This window comes from Apostichopus japonicus, chromosome 17 (assembly GCF_037975245.1).
Source record: "Apostichopus japonicus isolate 1M-3 chromosome 17, ASM3797524v1, whole genome shotgun sequence".
NCBI lineage: Eukaryota > Metazoa > Echinodermata > Holothuroidea > Aspidochirotida > Stichopodidae > Apostichopus > Apostichopus japonicus.
Genome location: NC_092577.1, coordinates 26,558,184 through 26,577,295, shown reverse-complemented (window position 1 = coordinate 26,577,295; position 19,112 = coordinate 26,558,184).

Below are 19,112 nucleotides of genomic sequence, written 5' to 3'. Positions count from 1 at the left end.
TAAATGGAATGTGCGGTGCCGATAAATCGAATGTGCGAGACCGATTAATCGAATGTGCGATACCTATAAATCGATTGTGCGGGACCGATAAATCGATATTGCGGTACCGATAAATCGAATGTGCGGTGCCGATCAATGGAATGTGCGATACCGATAAATCGATATTGCGGTACCGATAAATCGAATGTGCGCTACCGATAAATCGAATGTGCGAGACCGATTAATCGAATGTGCGGTACCGATAAATCGATTGTGCGCTAACGAAAAATCGAAGGTGCGATACCGATAAGTCGAATGTGCGTTACCGATAAATCGAATGTGCGATACCGTTTAATCGAATGTGCGATACCGATTAATCGAATTTGCGATACCGATAAATCGATGTGAGGTACCGTACCGATAAATCGAATGTGCCATACCGATAAATCGATATTGCGGTACCGATAAATCGAATGTGCGATGCCGATAAATCGAATGTGCGATACCGGTCAATCGAATGTGCGATACCAATAAATCGATATTGCGGTACCGATTAATCGAATGTGCGGTACCGATAAATCGAATTCGCGATACCGATAAATCGATATTGCGGTACCGATAAATCGAATGTGCGATACCGTTTAATCGAATGTGCGATACCTATTTATCCGAATTTGCGATACCGATAAATCGAATGTGCGGTACCGATAAATCGAATGTGCGGTACCGATTAATCGAATATGCGATACCGATAAATCGAATGTGCGGTACCGATAAATCAAATGTGCGGTACCGATAAATCAAATGTGCGGTACCGATAAATCGTATGTGCGATACCGATTAATCGATATTTCGGTACCGATAAATCGAATGTGCGGTGCCGATAAATCGAATGTGCGATACCGATAAATCGAATGCGCGATACCGATCAATTGAATTTACGATATCGATAAGTCGAATGTGCGGTACTGATGAATCGATTGTGTGGGACCGATAAATCGAATGTGCGGTACCGATAAATCGAACGTGCGAAAACGAAATATCGAATATGTGGTACCAATAAATCGAAAGTGCGGTACCGATAAATAGAATGTGCGAGACCGATTAATCGATATTGCGATACCTATAAATCGATTGTGCGGGACCCATAAATCGAAGGTGCGATACCGATAAATCGAATGCGCGATACCGATTATTAAATTTACGATACCGATAAGTCGAATGTGCGGTACTGATGAATCGAAGGTGCGGTACCGATAAATCGAATGTGCGTTACCGATAAATCGAATGTGCGATACCGTTTAATCGAATGTGCAATACCGATTAATCGAATTTGCGATACCGATTAATTGAATGTGCGGTACCGATAAATCGAAAGTGCGGTACCGATAACTCGAATGTGCGGTACCGATAAATCGAATGTGCGGTGCCGATAAATCGAATGTGCGGTACCGATAACTCGAACGTTTGTTACCGATAAATCGAATGTGCGATACCGTTTAATCGAATGTGCGATACCGATTAATCGAATTTGCGATACCGATAAATAGAATTTGCGGTACCGTACCGATAAATCGAATGTGCCATACCGATAAATCGTTATTGCGGTACCGATAAATCGAATGTGCGGTACCGATAAATCGAATTCGCGATACCGATCAATCGAATGTGCGATACCAATAATGGAATGTGCGATACCATAAATCGAACGTGCGAGACCTATTAATCGATTGTGCGATACCGATAAATAGAATGTGCGGTACCGATAAATCGAATGTGCGGAACCGATAAATCGAAAGTGCGTTACCGATAAATCGAATGTGCGATACCGTTTAATCGAATGTGCGATACCTATTAATCGAATTTGCGATACCGATAAATCGAATGTGCGGTACCGATAAATCGAATGTGCGGTACCGATAAATCGAATGTGCGGTGCCGATAAATCGAATGTGCGAGACCGATTAATCGAAAGTGCGATACCTATAAATCGATTGTGCGGGACCGATAAATCGAATGTGCGGTACCGATAAATCGAATGTGCGGTGCCGATAAATGGAATGTGCGATACCGATAAATCGATATTGCGGTACCGATAAATCGAATGTGCGCTACCGATAAATCGAATGTGCGAGACCGATTAATCGAATGTGCGGTACCGATAAATCGATTGTGCGGGAACGAAAAATCGAAGGTGCGATACCGATAAATCGATTGTGCGTTACCGATAAATCGAATGTGCGATACCGTTTAATCGAATGTGCGATACCGATTAATCGAATTTGCGATACCGATAAATCGATGTGAGGTACCGTACCGATAAATCGAATGTGCCATACCGATTAATCGATATTGAGGTACCGATAAATCGAATGTGCGATGCCGATAAATCGAATGTGCGATACCGGTCAATCGAATGTGCGATACCAATAAATCGATATTGCGGTACCGATAAATCGAATGTGCGGTACCGATAAATCGAATTCGCGATACCGATAAATCCAATGTGCGATACCAATAATGGAATGTGCGATACCGATAAATCGAACGTGTGATACCGATTAATCGAATGTGCGGTACCGATATATCGATATTGCGGTACCGATAAATCGAATGTGCGATAACGATAAATCGAATGTGCGGTACCTATAAATGGAATGTGCGGTACCGATTAATCGATTGTGTGGTACCGATAAATCGATATTGCGGTACCGATAAATCGAATGTGCGATAACGATAAATCAAATGTGCGGTAACGATAAATCGTATGTGCGGTACCGATAAATCGAATGTGCGGTACCGATAAATCGAAAGTGCGATACCGATAAATCGATATTGCGGTACCGATAAATCGAATGTGCGATACCGTTTAATCGAATGTGCAAAACCCAATAATCGAATTTGCGATACCGATAAATCGAATGTGCGGTACCGAAAAATCGAAACTGCGTTACCGATAAATCGAATGTGCGATACCGATTAAACGAATTTGCGATACCGATTAATCGAATGAGCGGTACCGATAAATCGAAGGTGCGATACCGATAAATCGAATGCGCGATACCGATTATTAAATTTACGATACCGATAAGTCGAATGTGCGGTACTGATGAATCGATATTGCGGTACCTATAAATCGAATGTACGGTGCCGATAAATCGAATGTGCAGTGCCGATAAATCGTATGTGCGATACCGATAAATCGAATGTGCGATACCGATAAATCGATGTGAGGTACCGTACCGATAAATCGAATGTGCCATACCGATAAATCGATATTGCGGTGCCGATAAATCGAATGTGCGGTGAAGATAATTCGAATGTGCGATACCGGTAAATCGAATGTACGATACCGATAAATGGAATGTGCTATACCGATTAATCGAATTTGCCATATCGATTATTAGAATGTGCGGTACCGATAAATCGAACGTGCGGTACCGATAAATCGAACGTGCGATACCGATTAATCGAATATGCGATACCGATAAATCGAACGTGCGATACCGATTAATCGAATATGCAGTACCGATAAATCGTATGTGCGATACCGATAAATCGATATTGCGGTGCCGATAAATCGAATGTGCGGTGCCGATAATTCGAATGTGCGATACCGGTAAATCGAATGTACGATACCGATAAATGGAATGTGCTATACCGATTAATCGAATTTGCCATACCGATTAATAGAATGTGCGGTACCGATAAATCGAACGTGCGATACCGATAAATCGAATGTGCGATACCGATTAATCGATTGTGCGGTACAGATAAATCGAAGGTGCGGTACCGATAAATCGAATGTGCGTTACCGATAAATCGAATGTGCGATACCAATAATGGAATGTGCGATACCGATAAATCGATATTGCGGTACCGATAAATCGAATGTGCGATAACGATAAATCGAATGTGTGGTACCGATAAATGGAATGTGCGGTACCGATTAATCGATTGTGCGGTACCGATTAATCGAATTTGCGATACCGTTTAATCGAATGTGCGATACCGATTAATCGAATTTGCGATACCGATAAATCGATGTGAGGTACCGTACCGATAAATCGAATGTGCCATACCGATTAATCGATATTGAGGTACCGATAAATCGAATGTGCGATGCCGATAAATCGAATGTGCGATACCGGTCAATCGAATGTGCGATACCAATAAATCGATATTGCGGTACCGATAAATCGAATGTGCGGTACCGATAAATCGAATTCGCGATACCGATAAATCCAATGTGCGATACCAATAATGGAATGTGCGATACCGATAAATCGAACGTGTGATACCGATTAATCGAATGTGCGGTACCGATATATCGATATTGCGGTACCGATAAATCGAATGTGCGATAACGATAAATCGAATGTGCGGTACCTATAAATGGAATGTGCGGTACCGATTAATCGATTGTGTGGTACCGATAAATCGATATTGCGGTACCGATAAATCGAATGTGCGATAACGATAAATCAAATGTGCGGTAACGATAAATCGTATGTGCGGTACCGATAAATCGAATGTGCGGTACCGATAAATCGAAAGTGCGATACCGATAAATCGATATTGCGGTACCGATAAATCGAATGTGCGATACCGTTTAATCGAATGTGCAAAACCCAATAATCGAATTTGCGATACCGATAAATCGAATGTGCGGTACCGAAAAATCGAAACTGCGTTACCGATAAATCGAATGTGCGATACCGATTAAACGAATTTGCGATACCGATTAATCGAATGAGCGGTACCGATAAATCGAAGGTGCGATACCGATAAATCGAATGCGCGATACCGATTATTAAATTTACGATACCGATAAGTCGAATGTGCGGTACTGATGAATCGATATTGCGGTACCTATAAATCGAATGTACGGTGCCGATAAATCGAATGTGCAGTGCCGATAAATCGTATGTGCGATACCGATAAATCGAATTTACGATACCGATAAATCGATGTGAGGTACCGTACCGATAAATCGAATGTGCCATACCGATAAATCGATATTGCGGTGCCGATAAATCGAATGTGCGGTGAAGATAATTCGAATGTGCGATACCGGTAAATCGAATGTACGATACCGATAAATGGAATGTGCTATACCGATTAATCGAATTTGCCATATCGATTATTAGAATGTGCGGTACCGATAAATCGAACGTGCGGTACCGATAAATCGAACGTGCGATACCGATTAATCGAATATGCGATACCGATAAATCGAACGTGCGATACCGATTAATCGAATATGCAGTACCGATAAATCGTATGTGCGATACCGATAAATCGATATTGCGGTGCCGATAAATCGAATGTGCGGTGCCGATAATTCGAATGTGCGATACCGGTAAATCGAATGTACGATACCGATAAATGGAATGTGCTATACCGATTAATCGAATTTGCCATACCGATTAATAGAATGTGCGGTACCGATAAATCGAACGTGCGATACCGATAAATCGAATGTGCGATACCGATTAATCGATTGTGCGGTACCGATTAATAGAATGTGCGGTACCGATAAATCGAATGTGCGTTACCGATAAATCGAATGTGCGATACCGATTAATCGATTGTGCGGTACAGATAAATCGAAGGTGCGGTACCGATAAATCGAATGTGCGTTACCGATAAATCGAATGTGCGATACCAATAATGGAATGTGCGATACCGATAAATCGATATTGCGGTACCGATAAATCGAATGTGCGATAACGATAAATCGAATGTGTGGTACCGATAAATGGAATGTGCGGTACCGATTAATCGATTGTGCGGTACCGATTAATCGAATTTGCGATACCGTTTAATCGAATGTGCGATACCGATTAATCGAATTTGCGATACCGATAAATCGATGTGAGGTACCGTACCGATAAATCGAATGTGCCATACCGATTAATCGATATTGAGGTACCGATAAATCGAATGTGCGATGCCGATAAATCGAATGTGCGATACCGGTCAATCGAATGTGCGATACCAATAAATCGATATTGCGGTACCGATAAATCCAATGTGCGGTACCGATAAATCGAATTCGCGATACCGATAAATCCAATGTGCGATACCAATAATGGAATGTGCGATACCGATAAATCGAACGTGTGATACCGATTAATCGAATGTGCGGTACCGATATATCGATATTGCGGTACCGATAAATCGAATGTGCGATAACGATAAATCGAATGTGCGGTACCTATAAATGGAATGTGCGGTACCGATTAATCGATTGTGTGGTACCGATAAATCGATATTGCGGTACCGATAAATCGAATGTGCGATAACGATAAATCAAATGTGCGGTAACGATAAATCGTATGTGAGGTACCGATAAATCGAATGTGCGGTACCGATAAATCGAAAGTGCGATACCGATAAATCGATATTGCGGTACCGATAAATCGAATGTGCGATACCGTTTAATCGAATGTGCAAAACCCAATAATCGAATTTGCGATACCGATAAATCGAATGTGCGGTACCGAAAAATCGAAACTGCGTTACCGATAAATCGAATGTGCGATACCGATTAAACGAATTTGCGATACCGATTAATCGAATGAGCGGTACCGATAAATCGAAGGTGCGATACCGATAAATCGAATGCGCGATACCGATTATTAAATTTACGATACCGATAAGTCGAATGTGCGGTACTGATGAATCGATATTGCGGTACCTATAAATCGAATGTACGGTGCCGATAAATCGAATGTGCAGTGCCGATAAATCGTATGTGCGATACCGATAAATCGAATGTGCGATACCGATAAATCGATGTGAGGTACCGTACCGATAAATCGAATGTGCCATACCGATAAATCGATATTGCGGTGCCGATAAATCGAATGTGCGGTGAAGATAATTCGAATGTGCGATACCGGTAAATCGAATGTACGATACCGATAAATGGAATGTGCTATACCGATTAATCGAATTTGCCATACCGATTATTAGAATGTGCGGTACCGATAAATCGAACGTGCGGTACCGATAAATCGAACGTGCGATACCGATTAATCGAATATGCGATACCGATAAATCGAACGTGCGATACCGATTAATCGAATATGCAGTACCGATAAATCGTATGTGCGATACCGATAAATCGATATTGCGGTGCCGATAAATCGAATGTGCGGTGCCGATAATTCGAATGTGCGATACCGGTAAATCGAATGTACGATACCGATAAATGGAATGTGCTATACCGATTAATCGAATTTGCCATACCGATTAATAGAATGTGCGGTACCGATAAATCGAACGTGCGATACCGATAAATCGAATGTGCGATACCGATTAATCGATTGTGCGGTACAGATAAATCGAAGGTGCGGTACCGATAAATCGAATGTGCGTTACCGATAAATCGAATGTGCGATACCAATAATGGAATGTGCGATACCGATAAATCGATATTGCGGTACCGATAAATCGAATGTGCGATAACGATAAATCGAATGTGTGGTACCGATAAATGGAATGTGCGGTACCGATTAATCGATTGTGCGGTACCGATTAATCGAATTTGCGATACCGATTAATCGAACATGCGGTACCGATAAATCGTATGTGCGATACCGATAAATCGAATGTGCGATACCGATAAATCGATGTGAGGTACCGTACCGATAAATCGAATGTGCCATACCGATAAATCGATATTGCGGTACCGATAAATCGAATGTGCGATACCGATAAATCGATATTGCGGTACCGATAAATCGAATGTGCGATAACGATAAATCGAATGTGTGGTACCGATAAATGGAATGTGCGGTACCGATTAATCGATTGTGCGGTACCGATTAATCGAATTTGCGATACCGTTTAATCGAATGTGCGATACCGATTAATCGAATTTGCGATACCGATAAATCGATGTGAGGTACCGTACCGATAAATCGAATGTGCCATACCGATTAATCGATATTGAGGTACCGATAAATCGAATGTGCGATGCCGATAAATCGAATGTGCGATACCGGTCAATCGAATGTGCGATACCAATAAATCGATATTGCGGTACCGATAAATCGAATGTGCGGTACCGATAAATCGAATTCGCGATACCGATAAATCCAATGTGCGATACCAATAATGGAATGTGCGATACCGATAAATCGAACGTGTGATACCGATTAATCGAATGTGCGGTACCGATATATCGATATTGCGGTACCGATAAATCGAATGTGCGATAACGATAAATCGAATGTGCGGTACCTATAAATGGAATGTGCGGTACCGATTAATCGATTGTGTGGTACCGATAAATCGATATTGCGGTACCGATAAATCGAATGTGCGATAACGATAAATCAAATGTGCGGTAACGATAAATCGTATGTGCGGTACCGATAAATCGAATGTGCGGTACCGATAAATCGAAAGTGCGATACCGATAAATCGATATTGCGGTACCGATAAATCGAATGTGCGATACCGTTTAATCGAATGTGCAAAACCCAATAATCGAATTTGCGATACCGATAAATCGAATGTGCGGTACCGAAAAATCGAAACTGCGTTACCGATAAATCGAATGTGCGATACCGATTAAACGAATTTGCGATACCGATTAATCGAATGAGCGGTACCGATAAATCGAAGGTGCGATACCGATAAATCGAATGCGCGATACCGATTATTAAATTTACGATACCGATAAGTCGAATGTGCGGTACTGATGAATCGATATTGCGGTACCTATAAATCGAATGTACGGTGCCGATAAATCGAATGTGCAGTGCCGATAAATCGTATGTGCGATACCGATAAATCGAATTTACGATACCGATAAATCGATGTGAGGTACCGTACCGATAAATCGAATGTGCCATACCGATAAATCGATATTGCGGTGCCGATAAATCGAATGTGCGGTGAAGATAATTCGAATGTGCGATACCGGTAAATCGAATGTACGATACCGATAAATGGAATGTGCTATACCGATTAATCGAATTTGCCATATCGATTATTAGAATGTGCGGTACCGATAAATCGAACGTGCGGTACCGATAAATCGAACGTGCGATACCGATTAATCGAATATGCGATACCGATAAATCGAACGTGCGATACCGATTAATCGAATATGCAGTACCGATAAATCGTATGTGCGATACCGATAAATCGATATTGCGGTGCCGATAAATCGAATGTGCGGTGCCGATAATTCGAATGTGCGATACCGGTAAATCGAATGTACGATACCGATAAATGGAATGTGCTATACCGATTAATCGAATTTGCCATACCGATTAATAGAATGTGCGGTACCGATAAATCGAACGTGCGATACCGATAAATCGAATGTGCGATACCGATTAATCGATTGTGCGGTACCGATTAATAGAATGTGCGGTACCGATAAATCGAATGTGCGTTACCGATAAATCGAATGTGCGATACCGATTAATCGATTGTGCGGTACAGATAAATCGAAGGTGCGGTACCGATAAATCGAATGTGCGTTACCGATAAATCGAATGTGCGATACCAATAATGGAATGTGCGATACCGATAAATCGATATTGCGGTACCGATAAATCGAATGTGCGATAACGATAAATCGAATGTGTGGTACCGATAAATGGAATGTGCGGTACCGATTAATCGATTGTGCGGTACCGATTAATCGAATTTGCGATACCGTTTAATCGAATGTGCGATACCGATTAATCGAATTTGCGATACCGATAAATCGATGTGAGGTACCGTACCGATAAATCGAATGTGCCATACCGATTAATCGATATTGAGGTACCGATAAATCGAATGTGCGATGCCGATAAATCGAATGTGCGATACCGGTCAATCGAATGTGCGATACCAATAAATCGATATTGCGGTACCGATAAATCCAATGTGCGGTACCGATAAATCGAATTCGCGATACCGATAAATCCAATGTGCGATACCAATAATGGAATGTGCGATACCGATAAATCGAACGTGTGATACCGATTAATCGAATGTGCGGTACCGATATATCGATATTGCGGTACCGATAAATCGAATGTGCGATAACGATAAATCGAATGTGCGGTACCTATAAATGGAATGTGCGGTACCGATTAATCGATTGTGTGGTACCGATAAATCGATATTGCGGTACCGATAAATCGAATGTGCGATAACGATAAATCAAATGTGCGGTAACGATAAATCGTATGTGAGGTACCGATAAATCGAATGTGCGGTACCGATAAATCGAAAGTGCGATACCGATAAATCGATATTGCGGTACCGATAAATCGAATGTGCGATACCGTTTAATCGAATGTGCAAAACCCAATAATCGAATTTGCGATACCGATAAATCGAATGTGCGGTACCGAAAAATCGAAACTGCGTTACCGATAAATCGAATGTGCGATACCGATTAAACGAATTTGCGATACCGATTAATCGAATGAGCGGTACCGATAAATCGAAGGTGCGATACCGATAAATCGAATGCGCGATACCGATTATTAAATTTACGATACCGATAAGTCGAATGTGCGGTACTGATGAATCGATATTGCGGTACCTATAAATCGAATGTACGGTGCCGATAAATCGAATGTGCAGTGCCGATAAATCGTATGTGCGATACCGATAAATCGAATGTGCGATACCGATAAATCGATGTGAGGTACCGTACCGATAAATCGAATGTGCCATACCGATAAATCGATATTGCGGTGCCGATAAATCGAATGTGCGGTGAAGATAATTCGAATGTGCGATACCGGTAAATCGAATGTACGATACCGATAAATGGAATGTGCTATACCGATTAATCGAATTTGCCATACCGATTATTAGAATGTGCGGTACCGATAAATCGAACGTGCGGTACCGATAAATCGAACGTGCGATACCGATTAATCGAATATGCGATACCGATAAATCGAACGTGCGATACCGATTAATCGAATATGCAGTACCGATAAATCGTATGTGCGATACCGATAAATCGATATTGCGGTGCCGATAAATCGAATGTGCGGTGCCGATAATTCGAATGTGCGATACCGGTAAATCGAATGTACGATACCGATAAATGGAATGTGCTATACCGATTAATCGAATTTGCCATACCGATTAATAGAATGTGCGGTACCGATAAATCGAACGTGCGATACCGATAAATCGAATGTGCGATACCGATTAATCGATTGTGCGGTACAGATAAATCGAAGGTGCGGTACCGATAAATCGAATGTGCGTTACCGATAAATCGAATGTGCGATACCAATAATGGAATGTGCGATACCGATAAATCGATATTGCGGTACCGATAAATCGAATGTGCGATAACGATAAATCGAATGTGTGGTACCGATAAATGGAATGTGCGGTACCGATTAATCGATTGTGCGGTACCGATTAATCGAATTTGCGATACCGATTAATCGAACATGCGGTACCGATAAATCGTATGTGCGATACCGATAAATCGAATGTGCGATACCGATAAATCGATGTGAGGTACCGTACCGATAAATCGAATGTGCCATACCGATAAATCGATATTGCGGTACCGATAAATCGAATGTGCGGTGCCGATAAATCGAATGTGCGATATCGGTAAATCGAATGTACGATACCGATAAATGGAATGTGCTATACCGATTAATCGATATTGCTACCAATAAATCGAATGTGCGAGACCGATAAATCGAATTTACGATACCGATCAAAAGAATGTGCAGTAACGATGAATCGAATGTGCGATAACGATAAATCGATATTGCGGTACCGATAAATCGAATGTGCGGTGCCTATAAATCGAATGTGCGATACCGGTAAATGGAATGTGCGATACCGATAAATCGAATGTGCGAGACCGATTAATCGATTGTGCGGTACCGATAATTCGAATGTGCGATACCGATAAATCGTATGTACGATACCGATAAATGGAATGTGCTATACCGATAAATCGAATGTGCGGTGCCGATTAATAGAATGTGCGGTACCGATAAATCGAACGTGCGATACCGATAAATCGAATGTGCGATACCGATAAATCGATTGTGCGGTACCGATAAATCGAAGGTGCGGTACCGATAAATCGATTGTGCGGTACCGATAAATCGACATTGCGGTACCGATGAATCGAATGTGCGATACCGATAAATCGATATTGCGGTACCGATAAATCGAAAGTGCGGTACCGATAAATCGAACGTTTGTTACCGATAAATCGAATGTGCGAAACCGTTTAATCGAATGTGCGATACCGATTGATCGAATTTGTGGTACCGATAAATCGAATGTGCGATACCGTTTAATCGAATGTGCGATACCTATTTATCCGAATTTGCGATACCGATAAATCGAATGTGCGGTATCGATAAATCGAACGTGCGCTAACGATAAATCGAATGTGCGTTACCGATAAATCGAATGTGCGGTACTGATAAATAGATTGTGCGGGACCGATAAATCGAATGTGCGGTATCGATAAATCGAACGTGCGAAAACGATAAATCGTACGTACGATACCGATAAATGGAATGTGCGGTACCGATAAATCGATTGTGCGGTACCGATAAATCGAATGTGCGGTACCGATAAATCGAATGTGCGGTAGCGATAAATCGAATGTGCGATACCGATAAATCGGATGTGCAGTGCCAATGAATGGAATGTGCGATACCGATAAATCGATTGTGCGCTACCGATCAATCGAATGTACGAGACCGATAAATCGAATGTGCGTTACCGATAAATCGAATGTGCGATACCGTTTAATCGAATGTGCGATACCGATTAATCGAATTTGCGATACCGATAAATCGCTGTGAGGTACCGTACCGATAAATCGAATGTGCCATACCGATAAATCGATATTGCGGTACCGATAAATCGAATGTGCGATGCCGATAAATCGATTGTGCGATACCGGTCAATCGAATGTGCGATACCAATAAATCGATATTGCGGTACCGATAAATCGAATGTGCGGTACCGATAAATCGAATTCGCGATACCGACAAATCGAATGTGCGATACCAATAATGGAATGTGCGATACCGATAAATCGAACGTGTGATACCGATAAATAGAATGTGCGGTACCAATAAATCGATATTGCGGTACCGATAAATCGAATGTGCGATAACGATAAATCGAATGTGTGGTACCGATAAATGGAATGTGCGATACCGTTTAATCGAATGTGCGATACCGATTAATCGAATTTGCGATACCGATAAATCGAATATGCGGTACCGATAAATCGAATGTGCGATACCGATAAATCGATGTGAGGTACCGTACCGATAAATCGAATGTGCCATACCGATAAATCGATATAACGGTACCGATAAATCGAATGTGCGATGCCGATAAATCGATATTGCGGTACCGATAAATCGAATGTGCGGTGCCGATAAATCGAATGTGCGATATCGGTAAATCGAATGTGCGATACCGATAAATGGAATGTGCTATACCGATTAATCGATATTGCTACCGATAAATCGAATGTGGGAGACCGATAAATCGAATTTACGATACCGATCAAAAGAATGTGCAGTAACGATGAATCGAATGTGCGATAACGATAAATCGATATTGCGGTACCGCTAAATCGAATGTGCGGTGCCTATCAATCGAATGTGCGATACCGGTAAATGGAATGTGCGATACCGATAAATCGAATGTGCGAGACCGATTAATCGATTGTGCGGTACCGATAAATCGAAGGTGCGGTACCGATAAATCGAATGTGCGTTACCGATAAATAGAATGTGCGATACCGTTTAATCGAATGTGCGATACCGATGAATCGAATTTGCCATACCGATTGATAGAATGTGCGGTACCGATAAATCGAACGTGCGATACCGATTAATCGAATATACGATACCGATAAATCGAACGTGCGATACCGATTAATCGAATATGCGGTACCGATAAATCGTATGTGCGATACCGATAAATCGATATTGCGGTGCCGATAAATCGAATGTGCGGTGCCGATAATTCGAATGTGCGATACCGGTAAATCGAATGTACGATACCGATAAATGGAATGTGCTATACCGATTAATCGAATTTGCCATACCGATTAATAGAATGTGCGGTACCGATAAATCGAACGTGCGATACCGATAAATCGAATGTGCGATACCGATTAATCGAAGGTGCGGTACCGATAAATCGAATGTGCGTTACCGATAAATCGAATGTGCGATACCAATAATGGAATGTGCGATACCGATAAATCGATATTGCGGTACCGATAAATCGAATGTGCGATAACGATAAATCGAATGTGTGGTACCGATAAATGGAATGTGCGGTACCGATTAATCGATTGTGCGGTACCGATAAATCGATATTGCGGTACCGATGAATCGAATGTGCGATACCGATAAATCGATATTGCGGTACCGATAAATCGAAAGTGCGGTACCGATAAATCGAACGTTTGTTACCGATAAATCGAATGTGCGAAACCGTTTAATCGAATGTGCGATACCGATTGATCGAATTTGTGGTACCGATAAATCGAATGTGCGATACCGTTTAATCGAATGTGCGATACCTATTTATCCGAATTTGCGATACCGATAAATCGAATGTGCGGTATCGATAAATCGAACGTGCGCTAACGATAAATCGAATGTGCGTTACCGATAAATCGAATGTGCGGTACTGATAAATAGATTGTGTGGGACCGATAAATCGAATGTGCGGTACCGATAAATCGAACGTGCGAAAACGAAAAATCGAATATGCGGTACCAATAAATCGAAAGTGCGGTACCGATAATTCGAATGTGCGAGACCGATTAATCGATATTGCGATACCTATAAATCGATTGTGCGGGACCGATAAATCGAAGCTGCGATACCGATAAATCGAATGCGCGATACCGATAATTAAATTTACGATACCGATAAATCGAATGTGCGGTACTGATAAATCGATTGTGCGGGACCGATAAATCGAATGTGCGGTATCGATAAATCGAACGTGCGAAAACGATAAATCGAACGTACGATACCGATAAATGGAATGTGCGGTACCGATAAATCGAATGTGCGGTACCGATAAATCGAATGTGCGGTAGCGATAAATCGAATGTGCGATACCGATTAATCGGATGTGTAGTGCAAATAAATGGAATGTGCGATACCGATAAATCGATATTGCGGTACCGATAAATCGAATGTGCGATACCTTTTATTCGAATGCGCGATACCTATTTATCCGAATTTGCGATACCGATAAATCGAATGTGCGATACCGTTTAATCGAATGTGCGATACCTATTTATCCGAATTTGCGATACCGATAAATCGAATGTGCGGTACCGATAAATCGATTGTGCGGTACCGATTAATCGAATATGCGATACCGATAAATCGAATGTGCGGTACCGATAAATCGAATGTGCGGTACCGATAAATCGTATGTGCGATACCGATAAATCGATATTTCGGTACCGATAAATCGAATGTGCGGTGCCGATAAATCGAATGTGCGATACCGATAAATCGAATGCGCGATACCGATTAATTGAATTTACGATATCGATAAGTCGAATGTGCGGTACTGATAAATCGATTGTGTGGGACCGATAAATCGAATGTGCGGTACCGATAAATCGAACGTGCGAAAACGAAATATCGAATATGTGGTACCAATAAATCGAAAGTGCGGTACCGATAAATAGAATGTGCGAGACCGATTAATCGATATTGCGATACCTATAAATCGATTGTGCGGGACCGATAAATCGAAGGTGCGATACCGATCAATCGAATGCGCGATACCGATTATTAAATTTACGATACCGATAAGTCGAATGTGCGGTACTGATGAATCGAAGGTGCGGTACCGATAAATCGAATGTGCGTTACCGATAAATCGAATGTGCGATACCGTTTAATCGAATGTGCAATACCGATTAATCGAATTTGCGATACCGATAAATAGAATTTGCGGTACCGATAAATCGAATGTGCCATACCGATAAATCGTTATTGCGGTACCGATAAATCGAATTCGCGATACCGATAAATCGAATTCGCGATACCGATAAATCGAATGTGCGATACCAATAATGGAATGTGCGATAACGATAAATCGAACGTGCGAGACCTATTAATCGATTGTGCGATACCGATAAATAGAATGTGCGGTACCGATAAATCGAATGTGCGGGACCGATAAATCGAAAGTGCGTTACCGATAAATCGAATGTGCGATACCGTTTAATCGAATGTGCGATACCTATTAATCGAATTTGCGATACCGATAAATCGAATGTGCGGTACCGATAAATCGAATGTGCGGTACCGATAAATCGAATGTGCGGTGCCGATAAATCGAATGTGCGAGACCGATTAATCGAATGTGCGATACCTATAAATCGATTGTGCGCGACCGATAAATCGATATTGCGGTACCGATAAATCGAATGTGCGGTGCCGATAAATGGAATGTGCGATACCGATAAATCAATATTGCGGTACCGATAAATCGAATGTGCGCTACCGATCAATCGAATGTACGAGACCGATAAATCGAATGTGCGTTACCGATAAATCGAATGTGCGATACCGTTTAATCGAATGTGCGATAGCGATTAATCGAATTTGCGATACCGATAAATCGATGTGAGGTACCGTACCGATAAATCGAATGTGCCATACCGATAAATCGATATTGCGGTACCGATAAATCGAATGTGCGATGCCGATCAATCGAATTTGCGATACCGGTCAATCGAATGTGCGATACCAATAAATCGATATTGCGGTACCGATCAATCGAATGTGCGGTACCGATAATTCGAATTCGCGATACCGATAAATCGAATGTGCGATACCAATAATGGAATGTGCGATACCGATAAATCGAACGTGTGATACCGATTAATCGAATGTGCGGTACCGATTAATCGATATTGCGGTACCGATAAATCGAATGTGCGATAACGATAAATCGAATGTGCGGTACCGATAAATGGAATGTGCGGTACCGATTAATTGATTGTGCGGTACCGATAAATCGATATTGCGGTACCGATAAATCGAATGTGCGATAACGATAAATCAAATGTGCGGTAACGATAAATCGTATGTGCGGTACCGATAAATCGAATGTGCGGTACCGATAAATCGAAAGTGCGATACCGATAAATCGATATTGCGGTACCGATAAATCGAAAGTGCGTTACCGATAAATCGAATGTGCGATACCGTTTAATCGAATGTGCGATTCCTATTAATCGAATTTGCGATACCGATAAATAGAATGTGCGGTACCGATAAATCGAAACTGCGTTACCGATAAATCGAATGTGCGATACCGATTAATCGAATTTGCGATACCGATTAATCGAATGAGCGGTACCGATAAATCGAATGTGCGATACCGATAAATCGATATTGCGGTACCTATAAATCGAATGTACGGTGCCGATAAATCGAATGTGCAGTGCCGATAAATGGAATGTGCGCTACCGATAAATCGAATGTGCGAGACCGATTAATCGATTGTGCGATTCCGATAAATCGAATTTACGATACCGATAAATAGAATGTGCGGTAACGATAAATCGAATGTGCGATACCGATAAATCGAATGTGCGAGACCGATTAATAGATTGTGCGATACCGTTAAATAGAATGTGCTTTACTGATAAATCGAATATGCGGGACCGATAAATCGAAAGTGCGTTACCGATAAATCGAATGTGCGATACCGTTTAATCGAATGTGCGATTCCTATTAATCGAATTTGCGATACCGATAAATAGAATGTGCGGTACCGATAAATCGAAACTGCGTTACCGATAAATCGAATGTGCGATACCGATTAATCGAATTTGCGATACCGATAAATCGAATGTGCGGTACCGATAAATCGAATGTGCGATACCGATAAATCGATATTGCGGTACCGATAAATCGAATGTGCGGTGCCGATAAATCGAATGTGCGATATCGGTAAATCGAATGTACGATACCGATAAATGGAATGTGCGGTACCGATAAATCGAACGTGCGATACCGTTTAATCGAATGTGCGATACCGATTTATCGAATTTGCGATACCGATAAATCGAAAGTGCGGTACCGTTTAATCGAATGTGCGATACCGATAAATCGATATTGCGGTACCGATAAATAGAATGTGCGGTACCGATAAATCGAATGTGCGGTTCCGATAAATCGAAAGTGCGTTACCGATAAATCGAAGGTGCGATACCGATAAATCGAATGTGCGTTACCGATAAATCGAATGTGCGGTACCGATAAATCGAATGTGCGATACCGATAAATCGAATGTGCGATACCGATAATTGAATGTGCGATACCGATAAATCAAATATGCGTTACCAATAAATCGAATGTGCGGTACCGATAAAAAGAATGTGCGATACCGATTAATCGAATATGCGATACCGATAAATCGAATATGCGTTACCGATAAATCGAATGTGCGATACCGTTTAATCGAATGTGCGATACCTATTAATCGAATTTGCGATACCGATAAATCGAATGTGCGGTATCGATAAATCGAAACTGCGTTACCGATAAATCGAATGTGCGATACCGATAAATCGATATTGCGGTACCTATAAATCGAATGTACGGTGCCGATAAATCGAATGTGCAGTGCCGATAAATGGAATGTGCAGTGCCGATAAATGGAATGTGCGAGACCGATTAATCGATTGTGCGATACCGATAAATCGATTGTGCGGTACCGATAAATCGAATGTGCGGTACCGATTAATCGATATTGCTACCGATAAATCGAATGTGCGAGACCGATAAATCGAATTTACGATACCGATAAATAGAATGTGCGGTAACGATAAATCGAATGTGCGATACCGATAAATCGATATTGCGTTACCGATAAATCGAACGTTCGATACCGTTTAATCGAAAGTGCGGAACCGTTTAATCGTATGTGCGATACCGATAAATCGATATTGCGGTACCGATAAATCGAATGTGCGATACCGTTTAATCGAATGTGCGATTCCTATTAATCGAATTTGCGATACCGATAAATAGAATGTGCGGTACCGATAAATCGAAACTGCGTTACCGATAAATCGAATGTGCGAT